Here is a 23,477-nt window from a genome sequence, read left to right as displayed (position 1 = left end):
TTGTTGGCACCAGAGGTGTAACGTCAAGCTCCTGAGCCCCAATAAAAGACGTGTAACAGCGCCCCACCTATCATGTGCCGTTTATAATACGGGTGTCTTCTTATTTGGCCGAGGGGCAATACTGTACCCTTGTTTGCCATGTTCCGTCTGATGCCATATTATGGGGGTATTCTCTCCTAGAGGAGAATATCTCCGTAATATGTCGTTCAATGGAGGCACCATGTGACACCAAACAAAATGCCCATGGCTCCGCACCTCCGTGTGACTCCATACAAACTATCTTAAGGATAGGCCTTCAATGTATATTCCTGGAAAACCCCTTAAAAGGATTTAGAAGATTCTATTAGAAATTTCTATTTCAACTTATAGCTGTGGAAACCAGAGAGGTGTCACAGATTAGTCTTGGACTTCCAACCTCTCACTGTAAATATACTGTAGATTAGTTCATAATAATGATTTCACTTTTTTTTATTTTTTTTTTATTTAGATAATTTTGATCCCGGAAATGTTATTCTGAATTTGCTGACAGCGAGCAGCACGTATTGTTTTACATTCTTACATTCTTTACATTCAGGATGTCATAACTGTGGAAGACATAAAGATCATACAACAATGCGGCCCGGAGACAGATGGAGACCAAGGTAAAGACCAGGATTAAATGAAAATGTTTACAAGATTATTGGATTTATGTCTGGAGAATACCTAGGAGGGCTTGTGAATGACGGATTCAGAGTTTTATACAGTACAGTGAAACCTCTTTGAGCCGATCACCCAAAATTGCAAAGAAAATTTTTTATTTTATGGGGGAAGTCCTGTCAATGAACAAACTACACAGAATGTGTCATGTAGGGAGCATGGACCCACTGGGCCGTACCGCCTGAACGGTATGGCAGCTGGCCAAGAGGACACTGGCAGGGGTGAACCTAGCCCCTCTGCTGCCTGAGGCGAACTATAAAAAGACGCCCCCCCCCCCCCCAATCTATCAGAGTTTTCTCATTACGAGCTTTACACAACAAACACGCAATATATAAAAAAATTTAGATAGGAAAACATTTGTTGTTTATTTGCTAAGGTGCTGTTTGAGGTATAGAAAAGATTTAAAGAATTCTACTTACTGTATTACTTTAGTATCATTGATCAACAACGCAGCATTATCACTGAAAATGGTTTAACGCACCTTCTATGCCCCCTTTTTATTACCTAATTTACTTATGATTTTTAACCGAGTTCAGTGGCCCGGCGTGGACGGCATGATGCAGTGACGTCATCGTGCCGGGCAGTTGACGTCATCAGCGTGCTCCCGATCTCTTGTAGGTCTCAGGCCTAAACCAGGCTGTGGCCTACAAGAGCAAACGGAGGATCAGGGGTTTCTATTGTGGCAAATTTAAGATTTTTTTAAATTTTATACTGGTAACTTTTCTTTGGTGGGTTCCGCTGGACCGTTTGGACTACGTCGTAGATTCATTGGACTACTTCAATGATCTACTTTTAAAAAAGAAAAAAAAAAATTGTGAAAGGGTTGCATGGGGGAGTTTTGATTTCAATAAAAATAAATTCTTATGTCTGTTTTTTTTAATACTTTATTATGGCCTATTATTACCCAGATTCCCACTGCCGCCAGGGATACTGGGAAGAGTCGAGTACGATTCAGTACCTGGCCATCGGAAAAACGACGGTTAGACCGCAGGCTGGTATTATCAGGCTGGGAAGGACCAAAAAATGTGGCCCTTCCCACCCTGGTGATGCTAGACTGCAGCTGCTTTATTGTATCTGGCTACTTATGAAAAATAGGGGGAAGCCCACGTCATTTTTTAAAAATAAATTGAAAAAAAAATTATGTGAGATCCCCTCCATTTTTCATAACCAGCCAGATACAATAAAGCAGCAGCAGCCTAGCATCACCAGGGTGGGAAGGGCCATGGTTTTTGGCCCTTCCTAGCCTGATAGTACCAGCCTGCGGCCACCCCAGTACCCTTCACTTCAGATGGTCGGGTACTGGATCGTACCCAGCTCTTCCCGGTACTCCTGGTGGTGGTGGGTAGCGGGGTAATATTAGGGGGTTAGTGCTAGCCTTTTTACTGGCTAACACTAAGCCCCTTCTTAGTAATGGACGCTCTCAATCAGACAGCAGCCATTACTAAGGCGGTAATGAAGTACTTAAAAACAGAGACATAAAAAAAAAAAGTTTTATTGAAATAACTCTTCCACACAATCCACTTTAACCATTTTATTGAAAAAAAGCTTAAAGTGTAGCTAAACGTTCCACAAACTTCTGACGTGTCATAGTGACATGTCAGAAGTCTGAATTGGTGGGGGTCCGAGCACGGGGACCCCCACCAATCGCTAGAACGAAGCAGCTGAAGAGCGAGTGTGAACCCTCAGCCGCTTTGTGTCTGTTCAGCTTTCTCTGGAAATAAATGTATCTGTGTACGGGCCCATAGACTTTGTATTGAGTCCGTATACCGATACATTTATTTCTGGAAATAGCCGAACAGACACAAAGCAGCTGAGCGCTCACACGAGCACATCAGCTGATTCGTTTTAGCGATCGTTGGGGGTCTCAGTGCTCGGACCCCCACCAATGAAAACTTCTGACATGTCAGTATGACATGATAAAAGTTTAGTTACAGTCTAAAGGCTATGTACACCCTATCAATATGATTGGTGCTAGTTTTAATTACTTTTTATTGAAAATGATTTGTACTTTTTGTGATACAGCTGCTTTGTATCCTGTATACAGAGCAGCTGTATGTAGTGCTGAGACCTGAATCCATTCGGTCACCTATTATCGATCACATCTAAGTTATGGACTTAGATGTGATGAGTAACAGCTCGATCCTGCCCCTACTAATTTAAAAGGGGTCGGCCAATGCTGGGGGGCTGGGAGTATACTGCAAGGGGGGGTTTGGGCGTTTTACTGACAGCAGAGGGCTCTATAGAGGGGAATAATCCCCCCCCCCATAGAGCCCTCACTAATTACTATACTGAAAGGTTAGGGGGGTCTGAGCATCCGACTGACTGCTCTAAAGGGGGGGAGAATACTCCTCCTATGGAGCCCTCTGCAGTAAGTCAAACGCTCAGACCACCCCTCCCCTGCATCAACCTATCCTTCCATTATAGTAACGTGAGGGCTCTATGGCGTGGATTATTCCCCCCTCATAGAGCCCTTGGCTGTCAGTAAAATGCCCAGACATCCCTTGCAGTATACTCCCGGGTCCCAGTCCCCCAGCTACGGCCGACCAACACCTTTTAAATTAGTGATGGCAGGAGCGTGAGCGCTGTAAGTGGCGCTCAGTTTTTAATACAGACCACCGCTCACCGCTCACCTCATGCATCTCGTCACTCCTATTCTTGAGGAGAGAGCACTCGACCGCTCCTACTGCAGACCTGCTCCTCTCTGGCGGCGCATGCTGCGTACAGCGTCAGAGAGGAGGAGTGTTCTTACAGATGGGCACCATCATGCAGCACATCAGGTAAGTAAAATAAGGCATGCCCCCTCCCCCGGTCTTGTCCTTCCCTGGTTCAAAATGCCGCCCAGGGGCGTAACTAGGAAAGACTGGGCCCCATAGCAGGAAGACAAAATTCTTGACTGGGGCCCCCCCAGGTGCCACAAGCAGCCCCCCTTATAGATAGTGCCCCCTGTAGAATGTGCCATACAGCCCCCCTGTAGACAGTGCTATACAGCCCCGCCTATAAACAGTTTCATACCCCACTTGTAGATAGCGACTCCCACCTCCCCCTTGTACATAGTGCCATACAGCCCCAGCGTAGATATCGCCATAAAGCCCCCCTGGTATATAGCGATATACAGCTCCCACTGTATATAGTGCTACACAGCCCCCCTCCCTTGTATATAGTGCTGAACAGCCCCCCCCTTAGTAGATAGTGCCACACACAGACCCCTGTAGTTTGCGCCACACGCAGCCCCCTGTAGATGAGCCACAGCCCTCTACCTTGTAAATAGTGCCACACAGCCCCCCCCTTAGTAGTGCCACACGGCCCCTTGTATATAATGCCACACAGCTCCCCCATGTGTACAGTTCCACACAGCTCCCCTTTTATATAGTGTCACGCAGCCCCCCTATGTATATAGTGCGACAAGGCAATGGCACATCCGAGAAAGTTGTATCAGCCAGGGGTTGTCAATCAAACATGTAATGTTTGGTTTGGAGGCAGGACTATGTGACTCGTCAGGATAGCGGTACCACCCCATGACCCTTTAATGAGAAATTAGAATATAGTGTGTGCCGTTTTAAAAGTGGATTTTAAGGATTTGGCTGCATCTGAGAAAAAACATACAGGGGAATATTGTCAGGTCATGTATTACCGCATGGTGGTGGTTCAAGGGGTTAAAACTACCAGACAGGTTCCCATGACATATACAATGAAATGAGAACAATTCCATCTGCCCTGCAATTTTGTTATTATAGATATATCCTATATAATTACAGCTCCAGAACCAAGCTCATACATATATAGAGTACCACAACCAAGCTCATATATATATACAGCACCAGAACCAAGCTCAGTACATAAATACAGTACTAGATCCAAGCTCTGACATATATACAGCACCAGAACCAAATTCATACATATATATACAGCACTAGATCCAAGCTCATACATAAATACAACACCAGAACAAAGCTCAGTACATATATATACAGCACTAGAACAAACCTCAGTACATATATAACACACCAGAACCAAGCTCAGTACATATATAAAACAACAGAACAAACCTCAGTACATATATAAAACACCAGAACCAAGCTCATACATATATACAGCACCAGAACAAAGCTCAGTACATATATCCAGCACCAGAACAAAGCTCAGTACATATATGCAGCACCAGAAAAAATACAGCTCAATTTAGTGCAACCCCTGCCGTATAGGTTTGTACGGCATAAAACTACAGCTCCCAGCATGGACCGAACAATGGTAAGGATATGCTGGGAGATGCTGTTTTACAAAAAACAATCATACCACCTGCTCAGATGTCTTCAGCTTCTCACTTTTAAAACATTTCTGCACCTATAAACGAAGCGAAAATTCTCAAAACCTTTAAATATAATAGCGCCATACACTGTGTCCCTGATTATAAAAGTACCATACACTGTGTCTGTAGATAGTACCTCACATATAGCTCCCCCTGTATATAGTGTCCCACATATAACTCCCCCTGTATATAGTGCCCCACATCTCCACATATAGCTCCCCTGTATATAGTGCCCCACATCCCCATATATAGACCGCCCCTGTAGATAGTGCCCCGCATCCCCACATATAGACCCCCCTGTATATAGTGCCCCACATCCACACATATATACCCCTATGTGGTGCCCCACATCCCCACATGTAAACCCCCCTGTATATAGTGGCATACATCCACACATATATACCCCCCTGTGCATATATATATATATATATATACCCCCCTGTGCATAGTGCACCACATCTCCATATAGACCCCCCTGTATATAGTGGCCCAGATCCCCATATATACCCCCCTGTATATAGTGGCCCACATAGAGACCCGACCCCCCCCCCTGTACACAGTGGCCCACATCGCCACATATAGACGACCCCCCTGTAGATAATGCCACTCACAGTTTTAGTAGAGAAAAAAAATAAAACTTTACATACTCACATGATCCCGTCCGGTGGCAATGCAGATCTGCTCTCTTTCGAGGTGCTGATTGGCGGTGCAGAATGACTTGCCCCGTCAATCAGAGTCTTTCAAGCATGGAAGCGGCGAGATGACGTCATCGAGATGCCAGCGTTGTTGAAAGGCGCTGATTGGCGGGGCAAGTCATTTTTCCCCCACAAATCAGCGTCATTGTAAGGCGTTGAATGCCCGGCCATTCAGCACTAATGCATGTATTTCTACCTGCGTGCTATAGACGCAAGTACAATTAATGCAAGACGGGGTGGCTGTCGCTAGCACCAGGGCCCCCTCCGGTGCTAGCAACGCCCCCGGGCAGGAGGGGGCCCGTGTTGCCTGGCCCATAAATGTTAGAGGCTCAGCGGTGCGGGCCCTATTGTAGCGTCGCTACAGCAGTAGCAGCCATAATGGCTGCTAGCGACACCAACGGGTATATGGGGGGGCGTGTCGGTTAGCGGCATGGGCCCCCTCAAGCCACGGGCCCAGTAGCAGCCGCTACGGCTGCTACCGCGGTAGTTACGCCACTGATGCCGTCCCCCATTTTCGGCTAGGTGGCACCGCCTGAGGCTGTCGGCTCACCTCGCCTCATGGCAGATGCGGCACTGGACACAGGCCAAAGTCTATAGTTTGTATAGGTGTACCTGTGGTAGCTTCAGACAGTAGCAAGACTGGCTGGGAAGGGACTTTGGCAGCAGGTGGACACCAGGCGTGGTGTAACAGGACAGGCGTGGTACACAGGACAGCACGACTCCAACTCAATATGGCACTTGACCAGGATAGTACGGGATACAGGTTAAAGGTAGCAGGAACGGGAAACACTGGGAACTGGAAGACACTTAGGAGACCATTTGCAGAGACAAACTAGGGTAACGACAACAACGCTCAGGCAATGTAGGAAGGGGCTGGGCCCTTCTTATAGTCCAGGGTGCTCATGGGCTAATTTGGCACTTTACCTCAGGTGCGCACGCTGGCACTTTAAGAGCGGGCCACGAGCGGGCGCGCGCATGATACAGGACCCGCCGGAGTGAAGCGGAAGTGAGCGCTGGCGTCTCCTGAGGAGGAGATGTGGGCCAGCGCTCACTGATCCTTGGCTGCGGCCGTCAGGAGGTGAGTATACCTGACGGCCCGCGCCATGGGCATTACAGAATGCATGTTAAAGTGTGTAATGTAGTCAGCAAATACGTACAGCACACAAATAAACAGCGCTCTCATTCTTAGTCCCCAGCATGGCTCCCCCTCTTTTTTCTACTCCCCAGCATGGCATCCCTCTCATTCCTAATCCCCAGAATGGCTCCCCCTCATATCCTGAGTCCCCAGCATGGCTCCCACTCTCATTCCTGATCCCCAGCATGACTCCCACTCTCATTTTCAGTCCCCAGCATGGCTCCCTCTCTAATTCTTAGTTCCCAGAATGGCTCCCCTCTCATTATTTTTCTCCAGCTTGGCTTTCCTCTCATTCCTGGTCCCCCAGCTTGGCTCCTCCTCTCATGCTTAGTCCCAGCATGGCTCCCCTCATATTCTTAGTCCCCCAGCTTGCCTCCCCTCTCATTCCTAGTCCCCAGCATGGTTCCCCTGACATTTCTGGTCACCAGCATGACTCCACACTCATTCCTTGATTCCATCATGGTTCCCCATTCATTCTTAGTCACATAGCATGGCTCCCCCTTTCCTTCCTGATGCCCAGCATGGCCCCCCTCTCATTCCTAGTCCCTAGCATGGTACCCCTTCCATATCTGGGTGCCTTGTATGGCACCTTTCTTAATCTTTTTCCTCAGCATGGTGGTTCCCCTGTTGATCCTATATACAACTCAGTAGCAGTCTGCAGGCTCCCTTGCTCAGCAATCACGCAGGCTGTTAAGTGCAACATGTTGCTGCACCCTAACCCTCTCTGACAGCCATCCCTTCCTTTCCTCCAAGAATACAAGAATATAACTACTATAATACTGCCTCCTATATACAAGAATATAACTACTATAATACTGCCTCCTATGTACAAGAATATAACTACTATAATACTGCCCCTATATACAAGAATATAACTACTATAATACTGCCTCCTATATACAAGAATATAACTACTATAAAACTGCTCCTATGTACAAGAATATAACTACTATAATACTGCCCCTATATACAAGAATATAACTACTATAATACTGCCTCCTATGTACAAGAATATAACTACTATAATACTGCCTCCTATGTACAAGAATATAACTACTATAATACTGTCCCTATATACAAGAATATAACTAATATAATACTTCCCCCTATATACAAGAATATAACTATAATACTGCCCCTATGTACAAGAATATAACTACTATAATACTGCCCCCTATATACAAGAATATAACTACTATAATACTGCCCCTATATACAAGAATATAAATACTATAATACTGCCCCTTATATACAAGAATATAACTACTATAATACTGCTCCCTATATACAAGAATATAACTACTATCATACTGCTCCAATATACAAGAATATAACTACTATAATACTGCCTCTATATACAAGAATATAACTACTATAATACTGCCCCCTATATACAAGAATATAACTACTGTAATACTGCCCCCTATGTACAAGAATATAACTACTATAATACTGGCCCTATATACAAGAATATAACTACTATAATACTGCCCCAATGTACAAGAGTATATAACTACTATAAAGGTATGTTCACACACAATGAGCAAAAACGTCTGAAAATACGGAGCTCCTGATTTTCAGACGTTTTTACAAGTGCACACATTTTTCGCAGCATTTTTCACGGCCGTTTTTGGAGCTGTTTTTCAATGGAGTCAATGAAAAACGCCTCCAAAAACGTCCCAAGAAGTGTCCTGCACTTCTTTTGACGAGCCATCATTTCACGTGCCGTATTTTGACAGCGACGCGTTAAATAAAGGATCGTGGGAACAGAACATCGTAATTCTCATTGAAAGCAATGGGCAGATGTTTGTAGGCGTATTAGGGGCGTTTTTTCAGGCATAATTAGAGGTGTAAAAACGCCCGACTTACATCTGAAACCACTGCGTGTGAACATACTCTAAGGGCATGACCAGACGTGGCGGAATTGCTCTGGAATTCCGCTGCGGACAATCCGCTGCGGAAATCCGCAGCGTACATCTTTCTCCATTGCTTTCCACAGCTTTTTAGTAGGGTTCATTTACACTTTGCGGAAAACTCCGCTGCGGACCATAGGCTGCGGTGCGGAATTTGGTGTCTCATTGCAGACTCATTGCGGAATTTCTCCATTGACGTCAATGGAGAGTCCAAATTCTGCAATGAAGTCCGCAGATGTTATGTGTATTGCGTAGCGTATTTGTTTTACGAACATGACATTTCTTCATTCTGGCTGGACCTATATATTTCTAGGTCTACAGCCAGACTGAGGCCCCATGCACACTAACGTAAAAACGCCCGTAATCATGGGCCGTTATTACGGCACAGGCAGGCCCATAGAAGTCTATGGGGCTCCCGTAATTACGGGTGACTACTTATGTGCACCCATAATTACGGGAGCGTTGCTAGGCGACGTCAGGAGATAGTCACTGTCCAGGGTGCTGAAAGAGTTAAACGATCGGCAGTAACTGTTTCAGCACCCTGGACAGTGACTTCCAATCACAATATACATAAACCTGTAAAAAAAAATAGTAATCCCTGCTTCTTCCTTCAGTCCGGCCTCCCAGGATGACGTTTCAGTCCAAGTGACGGCTGCAGCCAATCACAGGCCAATCACAGGCTGCAGCCAATCACAGGCCAATCACAGGCTGCAGCGGTCACATGGACTGCCGCGTCATCCAGGGAGGTCGGGCTGGATGTCGAAAGAGGGACGCGTCACCAAGACAACGGCCGGGTAAGTATGAATTTATTTTACTTTTACTAGGGAAAGGGCTGCCCCTTCTCTCTATCCTGCACTGATAGAGAGAAGGGAAGCCCTCTTCCCCTCAATACGCAACGGCTAGTCCGCATCAATTTAATGCCCATTTTAGGCAAAGCCGCAACAGAATCTGCAACGCAGATTCTATGCGGCATTGATGCGGACAGAGTATGCAGAACTCCGCCACGTCTGGTCATGCCCTAAGCCTTTCACAGGGTCTCCTGTTGAATGCCCATTACCAGCTGCTATAATGTGGAATTGAAGGCTAAGTTCACACTGGTTGGATATGCTGCATAAGGTTACACAGCGTATCCGCCCTTGTGGCCACAGGGAATTCTGGGCGAAAAACCATACTAAATTGTGGTCCGAATATCAGCTGCGGAAAACTGCAGTATTTAGCCGGAAACCATTGTAGCCTGTGATTGGCTGCAGAGGTCACATGGGATAAAACGTCATCCCAGGAGGCCGGGCTGCAGAACGTCAGAGGTAAGTATAAGGTTGTTTTTTTCTCCGTATATCACGTACGCAACGTTCTGCTACTGTATTATGCTGCGGATTGTCCGCAACTAAATACTTTGTGGAAAATCTGCAGTATTTACGCCACATGTGGACTAGCCCTTAATGTATTATTCTTCTCTGTTTCATTGCAGGGGTCATAGAGACAGATTCTGGAGCTCGGAGAAGGAAGCCATGCTGCAAGTAATAGGGAAAGAGCAGAGTTATTTGCATTGACTTCAGCCACTGATGGAAAAGGCCTTTGAACTTAAAATCACTGTACAAACAATATGCAAGTACTCAAAGTGGTGAAGGGAAATATGGAGCGTGCGGGGAGCGTCACTCCAACATAACACGGTGAACTAAAGAGGAACGCTCGGCCAGGAGGGGATATTAAGATATCAGAGCTAATCCAGGAGGTCCCATAGATTGCACCTAATAAGAATCACATTTTATTTCCCAACTCGCCAAATTCTGTCTACAAAGTTATAGGATTTGTAGGGAGATCTGTTACTTTAAATTTAATCTGTAAACAGGACTAAATCCTTTGGAAGTTTGCAGTCTTCGAATGTAAAAAACAACAAAGTTTCTATTCACTGACAGCAAGCAGAAATCTTGAAACCAGTGAGGAAATAATATGAACTAATTTGTTTCAATAAGCCCTACTTACATAAAGAAGGACAACTCCTTTAATATTAATGGGGTATTCCCAGAATCAAAAATTATAATTTTTTTTTACAGGACAGGGCCAGATTAAAAAGAAGGGGGCTGCCATCATCTCTGGGGCAGCCCCCAACCAATATCATGCCCAGGGGCCTCCACCTACGGTATTCTGGCTCAGATAGGCTGAATCTGATTGGATCAAGCTCTGCCCTCATTACTCCTATAGAAGCGCAGATGTTATATTTTATTTACCCTGGGAGGGGCTTTCTCCTGTGCTCACTATCGCCCCCTGCTGAGTAGTATATATCCTATTATCTGCTACTACTACGAGGAGTGACTGTGTTATGACAAAACTCTGTCACTATATTTTCAACGCAAATAAGTCATTGAGCGGCGATTAGGAAGATCGCCAATGGCGCCGACGCTGCCCCCTCTTCCTGTTTTTCCCTGTATCCTCTTTGTTATTTAATAACTTATCTAATATATATGAAGCCGGCAGCAGCATAAGCAATAACGATGATTGATGTCACTTCTTTATATGGAATAACACAGGATGGTATTGAGGCCATATGCAATCTATAGGAAACTGTAATACTCTCCCCATCTCACATCCTGTTGTGAACGTGTTTGTACATAACGTATAGATCATACGGGAATGTCACAGAGCTCTACATAATGTACAGCAGCCTATCGCAACGTCCTGGCCCCATGGCAGTGGGGTCGTGTCATGCACAGAACACACTGTTTTAGCCCCACCTGCAAAAATTGCCCCATCACCGACACTCAAATAACACAACAGTAACTATTCCATATGTACAATATCACATACAATATACTAGTATACAGAACTACATCATCTATACAAAAAGAAAGGTGTTACACTAAATAACCCAAAATTATTACTGGTGACCCTAAATTAATAAAGAAATTAAAACACTCAGATAGCACTGCTATACGCGACCTCCATAATAGTGCCATACAGTGCCCACTTAATACTTCCATACAATGCTCAAATATTACTGCTATACACTCCCAAAATAATACTGCCATGCTCTGCCCCCCATAACAGTGCCATACAGTGCCCACGAAATATTGCCATTGAGCACTCACTTAAGACTTCCATACAATGGCGAAATAACACTGCCATACACTACCCCCATAACAGTGCCATACAATGCCCAACTGCCATACACTACCCCCCCCACTTAGTGCCCACATAATACTACCTTATAGTGTCCACTTTCTACTTCCATACAAAGCCCAAATAATACTGACATACACTAGCAATATAATACCATCATACACTACCCTCACAACAGTGCCATACAGTGCCTACAAAATACTACAATACACTACCCCATAACAGTGCCATACAATGCCCAAATATTACTGCTATATACTAGCCCCACTTACAGTCCCCATATAATATTGCAATACAGCGCCCACTTAATACTGTACTTCCATACAATGGCCAAATAATACTGCTATATACTGACAATATAATACTGCCATACACTATCCCCATAACAGGGCCATACGGTGCTCACAAAATACTGCCATACAGCACCCATGCAAACGCCTCAAAAGGAGCTCCAAATTAAAAGAAGCTTCATGTTCAGCTTCAAGAACGCCTGAAAATCAGACGCTGTTTTCTCTGAAAACAGCTCTGTATTTTCAGATGTTTTTTGTTAAGCGTGTGAACATAGCCTTACAGTAATAATTTGACTATCATTACCGTATATTGAAATGAATTAGTCAGAGTCTCGGCGGGGCTGGTAGGCAGCACATGTGCAATTACTCAGGGTGCTAAGTGCGCTATTTAAATCACTGGTACACTGATCTCCGTGCCAGTTAAGGCATGCCCCCACGTGGCGGTTTTCCTCCGCAGCTGTCCGCATCAATGCCGCACAGAATCTGCGTTGCAGATTCTGTGGCGGATCTGCCCAAAATGTGCAGTAAATTGATGCGGACTAGCTGCTGCGGACTGCGGTAAAAGTGCTTCCCTTCTCTCTATCAGTGCAGGATAGAGAGAAGGGACAGCACTTTCCCTAGTGAAAGAAAAATAATTTCATACTTACCCGGCCGTTGTCTTGGTGACGCGTCCCTCTTTCGGCATCCAGCCCGACCTCCCTGGATGACGCGGCAGTCCATGTGACCGCTGCAGCCTGTGATTGGCCTGTGATTGGCTGCAGCCGTCACTTAGACTGAAACGTCATCCTGGGAGGCCGGACTATAGAAAGAAGCAGGGAGTTCTCGGTAAGTATGAACTTATATTTTTTTACAGGTTGCTGTATATTGGGATCGGTAGTCACTGTCCAGGGTGCAGAAACAGTTACTGCCGATCGCTTAACTCTTTCAGCACCCTGGACAGTGACTATTTACTGACGTCTCCTAGCAACGCTCCCGTAATTACGGGAGCCCCATTGACTTCCTCAGTCTGGCTGTAGACCTAGAAATACATAGGTCCAGCCAGAATGAAGAAATGTCATGTCAAAAAAGCAAGACGCATCCGCAGCACACATAACATGTACATGACATCTGCGGACTTCATTGCGGAATTTAGAATCTCCATTGAAGTCAATGGAGAACTTCCGCAATCTGTCCGCAACCAGTCCGCCACTGGTCCGCAACATCCATTGTATGCTGCGGACACCAAATTCCGCACCGCAGCCTATGCTCCGCAGCGGAATTTTCAGCCTCGTCTAAACGAAGCCTACTAAAAAGAAGTGGAAGTCAATGGAGAAACGTGTACGCTGCGGATTAACGCTGCGGAGTGTACGCAGCGGAATTCCAGAGTAATTCCGCCACGTGGGGCTTTGCCCTTATAGCTGTGGTTTCTCTTCCCTATCTGGTTACTAAATGCTTTGAACTTGAACTTGGTGTTTTGACCCATTTATCTCTTGAATTCGTTTTGGATTGCCCCTGACTACTCCTTCGGATTATCCTTCTGTACTTCATACTCGGCCCTGCTGCATCTGTGATACTGACCCAGGATTGTCCAACTACTCTCTCAACTTCCGCAACCGTCTCCCGCACCCAGCTCTGCTATTCTGCTGCTATTACTTCTGGTACGTGAATTTACTGCCCATTTGTTGTCACCCACAGTAAGGGTATGTTCACACGATGTGTATTCAGACATAATTTGGGCCGTTTACACCTCGAATTACGCCTGAAAAAACGGCTCCATTACGCCTCCAAACATCTGCCCACTGCTTGCAATAGGATTTACAGTGTTCTGTTCCCACGAGGCGTAATTTTACGCGTCGTTTTCAAAATACGGCACGTAAAATGAAGTGCAGGTCATTTCTTGGGACGTTTTTGGAACCGTTTTTCATTGACTCCAAAAATGGCCGTAAAATACGCATTGAAAAACGCGAGTTGCTTAAAAACGTCTCAAAATCAGGAGCTATTTTCGCTTGAAAACAGCTCCATATTTTCAGACATTTTTGAGTTTGCGTGTGAACATAGCCTAACATACTTAGTTCACAAATAGACGTTGCGGTTGACGTGCGGCTAAAACTGCATAAAAACAAAACTCACCCAAAAACGCTTTGCATTTTTACTCTGATTTCTTGCCTTTTTGGTTTATGTATTCCGTTTTTTTTTCAAAGGAAACTACATCGAAAAACACATTAATCGCGGCGAAAAAAGAATACAGTTTTTGATTGCATTTTTTATTGTGGTTTTAACAGCACCTCGGCCACAATGTCTGTATACACCCTTAGGGTATGTTCACACGGCCTATTTTCGGCCGTTTTTTTCGGGCTGTAAACGCCTGAAAAACGGCCGAAAAATCGGAAGCAGAACGCCTTTAAACATCTGCCCATTGATTTCAATGGGAAAAACGTCCTTTTGTTCCTATGGGCCGTTTTTTTACGTGGGCGTTTTGAAAAACAGCCGCGTAAAAAAACAGCCGCGAAAAAGAAGTGCATGTCACTTGTTATGACGTTTTTGGAGCCGTTTTTATTGACTCTATTGAAAACAGCTACAAAAAAGGCCGTAAAAAAACGCTGTGAAAATTGCGAGTGGCTTAAAACGTCTGAAAATCAGGAGCTGTTTTCCCTTGAAAATAGCTCCGCAATTTCGGATGTTTTTAGTCTAGCGTGTGAACATACCCTTACACTGCATTTCGGTGGCTGCCGCTGGGGTTTTAGCTGCCAGACCCACACTGATCACCTGAACGCCGGGTGATTTTCCTTTGAACAGAGATTGTCCAGTTGGGAAAACTCCTTACCACAAAACAGGTCCTCCAATCAGATTACATAGGGCCCTGAGGCCTGGTCACCCCACCCACATTTGCAAACTTGCTACATACAAACATTCACACATAAACACATTCATACCTCCCAACTTTCAAGTATCACAAAGAGGGACAACCGATGTGGTGCGCACAGTGCCGCATCTGTTTTTTTTTTAGACCACGCCTCTAATCTGATCCAATCCCTGCCCACACAGTAACATTCTCCCATAGTGCCTTCCACACATTATAATACCAAATAGCCACCCCCACACATTATAATGCCCCCATAGCTGCCACCATACAGTATAATGCCCCCATAGATGCACCCATACAATATAAAGCCAACACAGATGCCCCCATGTAGTATAATGCCCATACAGATGCCCCATACATTATAATGTCCAAACAAATTGCCCCATACAGCATAATGCCCACATAGCTGCCCATATACAGTATAATGCCCCTTAGCTGCCCCTAGAGCCAGTGCCCTTGTAGATAGTTACATTCAAAAAGTTGCCTGCCGGCAGAAGAAGCCCTGTTTTCCAACTATCATTCAAAAATAACAAAGTCTTTATTAGATTTGCAACAAGGATAGACTACATAAAGTTTAAAAGTTAAAGTCCATTTCTGACAGCAATCAGCGTAGTGCAAGGTATGAGAGTTCTGTCTTGGGAGGGTTAAGTACCACAGCTGCAGAACAAGTTGGAAAACAGGGCTTCTTCTGCCGGCAGGCAACTTTTTGAATTTAACTGTTTCACGCCCACCAACTATTGGGGTCCTTCCTCTTTGTATCCCTTGTAGATAGTGACACAGTGCCCATGTACACAGTGCCCATGTACATAGTGCCACAGTATTCCCTGTAGATAGCGCCCTTATATAGTGCCACAGTGTCCATGTAGATAGTGCCACATCCCCTTGAATAAAGCGCCCTCTGTAGATAGTGCCACACAGCACCCCTCCCTGGTAGTGTGACACAGCGCCCCTCCCGGGTAGTGCCACACAGTCCCTCCCAGGTAGTGCCACACAGCCCCCCCTTCCAGGTAGTGCCACACAGCCCCCCTCCCAGGTAGTGCCACACAGCCCCCCTACCAGGTAGTTCCACACAGCCCCCCTACCAGGTAGTGCCACAGAGCTCCCCTTCCTGGTAGTGCCACAGAGCCCCTCTGTAGATAGCGCCATTGGGACTTTCTCTAGGAGCGGAATCCCCAGCCAGAGCATAGGCCAGGGATTCCGCTCCTAGAGGGAAGTCCTCGTGTCACTGTCCATATATGGACAGAGACCTGAGGGGTTTCCTCTAGGAGCGGAATCCCCGGCCAGATCATCGGCAACAAGGATTCCGCTCAAGGAGTAGCCACTAATTCAGAAGCAGGGAACCATCAGCTCCCTGCTCCAGAATTAGTTCAGAGCAGTGGGAGCTCTTCCGCTCACCGAGGACTCCCGGGCACAGCGCTACTTAAAGTGCTGTGCTCGGAGAAGCCCTTGACGTTGCTGTCCATATATGGATAGTGACATCAGTGGCTACTCCTTGAGCGTAATCCCCGTTGCCGACTCTGGCCGGGGATTCCGCTCCTAGAGGAAATCCCTGAGGTTACTGTCCATATATGGACATTGAAGTCAGGGGCTCCTCCTCGTACAAGCGGTATTCGGACCCTGAGCGATCAGCTATTGATGGCCTATCCTGAGGATAGGCCATCAATTTTTAGGGACTAGGAAATCTTTTTAAATCCATATGGAGCATCCACTTGGGCTTTTTTTATATTTAAAAAGAATGTGCCTGTAGACACTAGAGTTTCTAAAATGATGTCATTTATTTTATGATTTTAGAAATGCTAGTGTTACCAGGCACTAAATAGTTTAAACTCTCTACTCACTGTCCGGAGTGTCTGCTATGCCCAACTCCCTCGCTCCAGGCAGACTGCTGTTTCTGTGTTGCGCTCAGCGTCACAGTGACGTAGTCACGCTGAGCGCAGGCAGCTCAAGAGACAGGGATAACATGGTTGCGGAGGGGGGGGCAAAGATAAAGTCGTGGGGGGGGGGGCTGGTAACAGGGAGGGTCCGGGACATGTTGGGACATTGTTCAGACCGCTCGGGATGGCGGGACTGCGGTGAAAAATCGGGACTGTCCCGCCGGATCCGGGATGGTTGGAAGATATGACACATTCACTACATACATACATACATGCATACATACATGCACACATATATACACTCACTACATACATACATGCACACATATATACATTCACTACATACATGAACAGATATATACATTCACTACATACATGTATGCACACATATATACACTCACTACACACATACATACGCTCACTACATACATACATGCAGACATATATACATTCACTACATACATCCACACATATATACACATTTACTAAATTCTGTACATGCAATCACATGTAAGAGGGTCAAATCTCCCCTCTAATGGCCATTGCATACGACCGAGTGCCACTTGGGCCGTTTTTCACTGCATCCGAGTGGCACCCGATAGTTTTCACGGACCCGTTCACTTCGGATCACGAACAGGACCCAGCCGGCGCACACTATCGTGTGCATGAAGCATAAGGGAATGTGCACACGTAGTGACCAAAAACTTCTGAAAATATGGAGCTGGTTTCAAGGGAAAACAGCCCCTGATTTTCAGACGTTTTTTGAGCAACTCACGTTTTTCGCTGCGTTTTTCGCAGCGTTTTTGCGGCGTTTTCTACGTCCGTTTTTGGAGCTGTTTTCATTGGAGTCTATCAGAAAATGGCTCCAAAAACGTCCAAAGAAGTGTCCTGCACTTCTTTGATGAGGCAGTCATTTTACAAGTAAATTACAGGTCGTCGGCACAGTACGTCGGCAAACCCATTCAAATGAATGGGCAGATGTTTGCCGACGTATTGGAGCCGTATTTTCAGGCGTAAATCGAGGCATAATACGCCTCGTTTACGCCTGAAAATAGGTCATGTAAAACCCAGCCAAAGTGTTTCGAGGCTGTTCTGGCATGGGGGACGCTAGTTAGTATCGTTGCATGTGCGGGAGGGAAGGTTAAGCCATTAAACAGAGGTGGGTTGGTGAGAAGGTGGTGTGTCCGGTCAGGAGTGTGCTGTGGATAGGGGTATCCGTGAGTGCTCTAACATGAGGCCTGAGATCACTTGCAAGTGTGGAGCAGAGAGAGAGAGAGAGACCGTCTCCGGTGGGCCTAAAAGACAGGCAAGACGGGATAGTACGGTTTCTGGTCTAGGTACCTGCAAAGAGTAAAGGATTGCCCGTCATAGCCGATACTCCCTGTGTAGAGAGGCCGCCCGCCGTTCCATCCCTGCTACCTGCTGCTTTACCATGTCAGACAGGTGCTGTACGAACTGTGAATTGCGCTGTTTGCAATCTGTTGTTATGCGGTGGTCAGGAGACAGTGTGCCGGCAGCAAGGAATCTTGGGAGTTATAGTTTGACAACAAATGGAGAACCGCAGGTCCCAGATCTGTAAAAAATTACTCATCAATATTTTAGGTGTCGTCCTCTACAGGAAAGTTGGATGACAACCAACAAGGCCACTGCACTGACGGCGATACGCATGGGGTTCCTCAACCTACATAGTGTCATAGAGTATCTAACACCCCCGTTCAGAGTTTGCTTTTTTTTGTTTTATTTGAACCTCCTTTTTATTAGTTCATACGTACTACAATTACAAAACAGTGATATAGAAGGAAAACTTTTCTGACATACAGTATACCCCACCTCAATACCCCCAGGTCTCCGGCCACTGCGGAAAAAAAAACCTGTTTTCTTAACCTTTCTTTGCATAACGTGCATTTTTGACACGGCATCTCCAGGTTTCGGGCTTCTAGACTTCTTAACCACATGGTAATATTTGATATTTCATTCGGTCGCCCAGAAACCTGGTTATCTTATGTACAATGATATAACTTTTTATGTTTTACTAGGTTTGCACAGTAAAAATGCTTATAAACAAATCTTCTTACAAGGTTTCCCGTCTGTGACATGCGGTGGCGCGTGAGAGGGGTGACTGAGAAGTCCGCCGTCATTTCAGCGTGCCTCAACACTGGAGAGTGACGCTTAGTTGCCACTCAGGCCTATGAAGATCTAAGTAAAGTGATGACCTCCGCATGATGCCGGGCCCAGAAAAATGTGAGTATATTCCCTTGTTAATTGCTGCAGATGTCTTTACATTCTCTGTTTCTTTGCTGTTTTACACGTGTGGGATTAGTGGCATTTCGACTTTTGTATTTCTTTTGAGGAAAGGAAGATAAATAACCAGAATACACAAAGCTTGTTAGTAATACACATGGCCGGGGTGAAGGCCGTGCAAATCCTCAGGATGTCCCATGTTTAATAAAAGACACTAAAAAATATCATAATAAGCCTCATTAGTAATCCAGTTGTGGTAGAACATAGTGCACCCCATTTTACTTACCTAAATTCAGGGTTCAGCAGGACAGACAGGGGATTCACGCCTATGTCCTCGGTGTTCAGATAAAGATACACTTAATTTTATGGATGAGTGAAATTTAAATTTACAAATGTCTGTACCGGGAAGCATGGGAAGGTTGAGGACGGCAGCCGCATGTAGTGGAAAAATCACCATGAAGAACTTTGACAAAATCTGTGGCAAGATCCACATGTAATTGGTGCAGAATTTGCTGCAGATTCATAGCAAAATCTATAGTAAAAAATACTTTTTTTCTTGGAAATCACATTGATGGCCTATCATTAAAAAAGTCCATCAATGTATGATTTGTGGGGGTCTCACCCCTAGGACCCCACGGATCAGCAGAACTAAGGGGCAGCTTTGCTAGTGGCCCCTTCACTGCAGTACCCAGTACAGTGATGTCCTAAAAAAGCATGGCTGTGCCTGGCACTGCATCTATACAGGCAAAATAGGCTGAGCGTGGCAGAGCTGCAGTACCAGACGCAGCCACATTTGTATGGACGTCGCTGTGCCGGGTACTGAAATAAGGGGGCGGTTGCGAGCAGCGCTCCTCTTCCTTTTTGGCGATCAGTGGGGGTCAGTAACACCACCTGTGTAAGCAGCAGTGTAGCTATAGGGTGCGCAGAGGTACCAAGGGTCCCACTGCCACCTAAGAAGACACCGGTATTATAATCCTAAATGTGAAAGAACAATTATTAATTTCCGTTTTTTTTTTTTCTCTTATTCCGTCTCCTGCAATGTGTTTTCTATCTGGATCCAACCCAGCGTCCTGTAACCTCTTATCTCTTTACAGCTCCCCAGAGACGTATGTCTTGTTCCATCTGCTGTACGACCCAATGTCATTCACGCTGCTCCATTACTCTAGAGATCTGCTCACAGAGTTGCTCCCACATGTCTATGTAACACATAACGCCACATTCTTCTTAGTCATATAAAGATAAAAGGGTTAATTCTTGCTAACAAAATCTTTGGTTTTCCCATGATTTTTTTAAAACCAGCCCTCCGGGGGATAGGATGGATCATTTTCTGAAAGTGGAATGTTCTCAGAGCTCGGGTGAGAATATCATCATGAAACACAGAAGCTCCGGGCGATGGCAAGTGACTCATACAAGGCCCCATTCACATTGCGTTTGTGCTATCCGACCAGCGTATACGTTTTTAAACACTAAAAACGTATAGCTCGGCGTATACATAGACTATAATGGGTTAAATTTGGACCAAAATAGCATCCGTTTGGTCTATGTTTGTCATGGTTTACGTTGGGATACTGTTTTTTGAAAGTACTGAAAAGCGTAGTCTGCTGCGCTATTCTGTACTTGAAAAAAAGGTATACGTTTTTTTTTTAGCATTGATCTCAATGGACGACGTATGCAAACGTAATGCTATACTTTGGATCCGTTTACATACAGTAAATCTATCCGTTGATTTTTGTTGTTTTTTTTTGTATTAGTGTCTTTTTAGGTAAAAAAACGGACAGAAACGTATATCGACGTATGCTAAACGTACACGCTATATAGAAAACACAGACGTAAACAGAAAATGGTACACGTTCGTACACGTTTTCAATGGTCCACGTTTTTATCAAAAAACGTATACGCTCGGCGGATGGCACAAACGCGATATGTTTTCGAAGGATCTGACTTTTTGAACTGGCCTATGGTGAAGAATGTGTGGACCATATTATTTTATCTAGAACTTTCTTAGCTGGAACAATTCAAAGTATTTGTAAAAATAAAAGTTTTCTGAGAAGCGTACAAGAACGTTTCGTTTTAAAGGCAATAAAGGAGATGTGGGAAAAACATTTTAAGAGGCCGATTACCCCGGGGACAATTTGATTTGATTGATAAGCCTCAACAGTGATAAAAATTCCTTAGGGCTGTAATTACTGCTTCATCAGAGAAGCATAGAAATACTTCAGGAAAGGAAATCATTATCCACGATCAAGTCAAAATTACCCACAAGGGAAACTCTGAAGATGTCTTGGGTCATATAGGCACAACGCATTTGATCATAAACATCCTCTGTGTTGACTATGACCAATCTTAAATGTTTTTTCTGGTTTAGAAGGTCCATTTTCAACTATTCCGTAAGGGAATTCTGAGCGAATAGTCCCTCATACAGGATCCTCATACATGTCCCACATACATGTCCATCTATTACATAGACAACTCATTAATGGGAACTGTGTTATGCTTCATAATTCCTGCGGGGGGCACTGTAGGTGAAATGAACACATGCTGCCAAGTTCCCCAACAGATTACATCTAATTGATCAGGATCCTAGCAGTGGGGCACCCTGAGATCAACATATAATTGGGAGACCCTTCTAAAAAAAAGGGATTGTCCAAAGCAAACAGTCCCGTTTTACACCCCGATTGGCATACAAATGGATCTTGTATAGATGGCTTCAGAAAGAATTTCTCAAAAACAATGAAAATGCCCCTGAGAAGCTTGGACATTCTTAACGGAGTTTTTCCACTTACAAGTGATGATATAGGATATGCCATCGCTTGTTGATCGGTGGAGGACCCATCAGTGAAATGCAACGGATACAGCTCTAGTTAACTCCTTCAAAAGTTTTTCTGTGCACAGCGGCGCTATTCGGACACCCGCTATGCTGGGAACTACAACACTTCATTTTTGGGGTCGGCGGCCCGTGTCTCTCTCTCTCTGGAGGACCTGTCCTGTCCTGTATTACACAGACAACTTATTGATGTGAATGAACACCGTGTAATGCTTAATTTCTCCTGTGGGGGCACTGCAGGGAAACTTAATACTTACTGCCAGGTTTCTGCACAGAAAATTGGTGACTGTGAGTCCCAAATGGTGGACTCTTTGCGATCAACTTATGAATCCTTTATCATGTAGGGATTGTCCAAAGCGAAGAAGCCATTTAAATACCGTAGTCTCTGTATAAAAATACTTACATGGTGTAACCCTTGGCAAACATATAACAAGCAGGTTCAAGATATCTACAAGCCAGGCGGCCAATGGAGGTGTCAACGGTACAAAAGCGACTCTTCGGTCTCCACAGCTTAACTCTTGTAACGTTATTGGCTGGTCAAGTCCTCCATTGTAGTGTCTGCGCTTTTAAAAACTGATCAAAATATGTTCTCCCGTTCCTTAAAGAGGCTCTGTCACCAGATTTTGCAACCCCTATCTGCTATTGCAGCAGATCGGCGCTGCAATGGAGATTACAGTAACGTTTTTATTTTTAAAAAACGAGCATTTTTGGCCAAGTTATGACCATTTTCGTATTTATGCAAATGAGGCTTGCAAAAGTACAACTGGGCGTGTTGAAAAGTAAAAGTACAACTGGGCGTGTATTATGTGCGTACATCGGGGCGTGTTTACTACTTTTACTAGCTGGGCGTTGTGTATAGAAGTGTCATCCACTTCTCTTCAGAACGCCCAGCTTCTGGCAGTGCAGCACTGTGACGTCACTCACAGGTCCTGCATCGTGTCGGCACCAGAGGCTACAGATGATTCTGCAGCAGCATCGGCGTTTGCAGGTAAGTCTATGTAGCTACTTACCTGCAAATGCTGATGCTGCTGCAGAATCAAGTGTAGCCTCTGGTGCCGACACGATGCAGGACCTGTGAGTGACGTCACAGTGCTGCACTGCCAGAAGCTGGGCGTTGTGAAGAGAAGTGGATGACACTTCTATACACAACACCCAGCTAGTAAAAGTAGTAAACACGCCCCGATGTACGCACCAAATACACGCCCAGTTGTACTTTTACTTTTCAACACGCCCAGTTGTACTTTTGCAAGCCTCATTTGCATAAATACGAAAATGGTCATAACTTGGCCAAAAATGCTCGTTTTTTAAAAATAAAAACGTTACTGTAATCTACATTGCAGCGCCGATCTGCTGCAATAGGAGATAGGGGCTGCAAAATCTGGTGACAGAGCCTCTTTAAGGTGTTCCAACTCAATCTGCCGATGGTAGATCTTAGGATCTTCTGACTTTTAGGATCTTGGTCCTTGCTACGATATGAAGGCTCAATAAAGGGAAAGATCAACACTTGACAGTACAGCCTTAAAGAGTCCGTTTTACTTAATGTA

The 23,477-nt window shown here is 45.1% G+C and overlaps 1 long non-coding RNA gene across 1 annotated transcript; it reads left to right on the top strand.

Moving 5' to 3' along the window:
- Window positions 1–563: 563 nt before the first annotated feature.
- On the top strand, window positions 564–21,116 carry LOC142760645 (uncharacterized). Its single transcript, XR_012883334.1, has 5 exons — window positions 564–641; window positions 10,214–10,262; window positions 13,714–13,789; window positions 18,947–19,109; window positions 20,204–21,116. It is a non-coding gene; the product is annotated as an uncharacterized LOC142760645 (long non-coding RNA).
- Window positions 21,117–23,477: the final 2,361 nt, after the last annotated feature.

Source organism: Rhinoderma darwinii, chromosome 4, assembly GCF_050947455.1.
Source record: "Rhinoderma darwinii isolate aRhiDar2 chromosome 4, aRhiDar2.hap1, whole genome shotgun sequence".
NCBI lineage: Eukaryota > Metazoa > Chordata > Amphibia > Anura > Rhinodermatidae > Rhinoderma > Rhinoderma darwinii.
The sequence above is the reverse complement of the archived record's forward strand: the minus strand, read 5'-3'. Positions and strand labels throughout refer to the sequence as shown.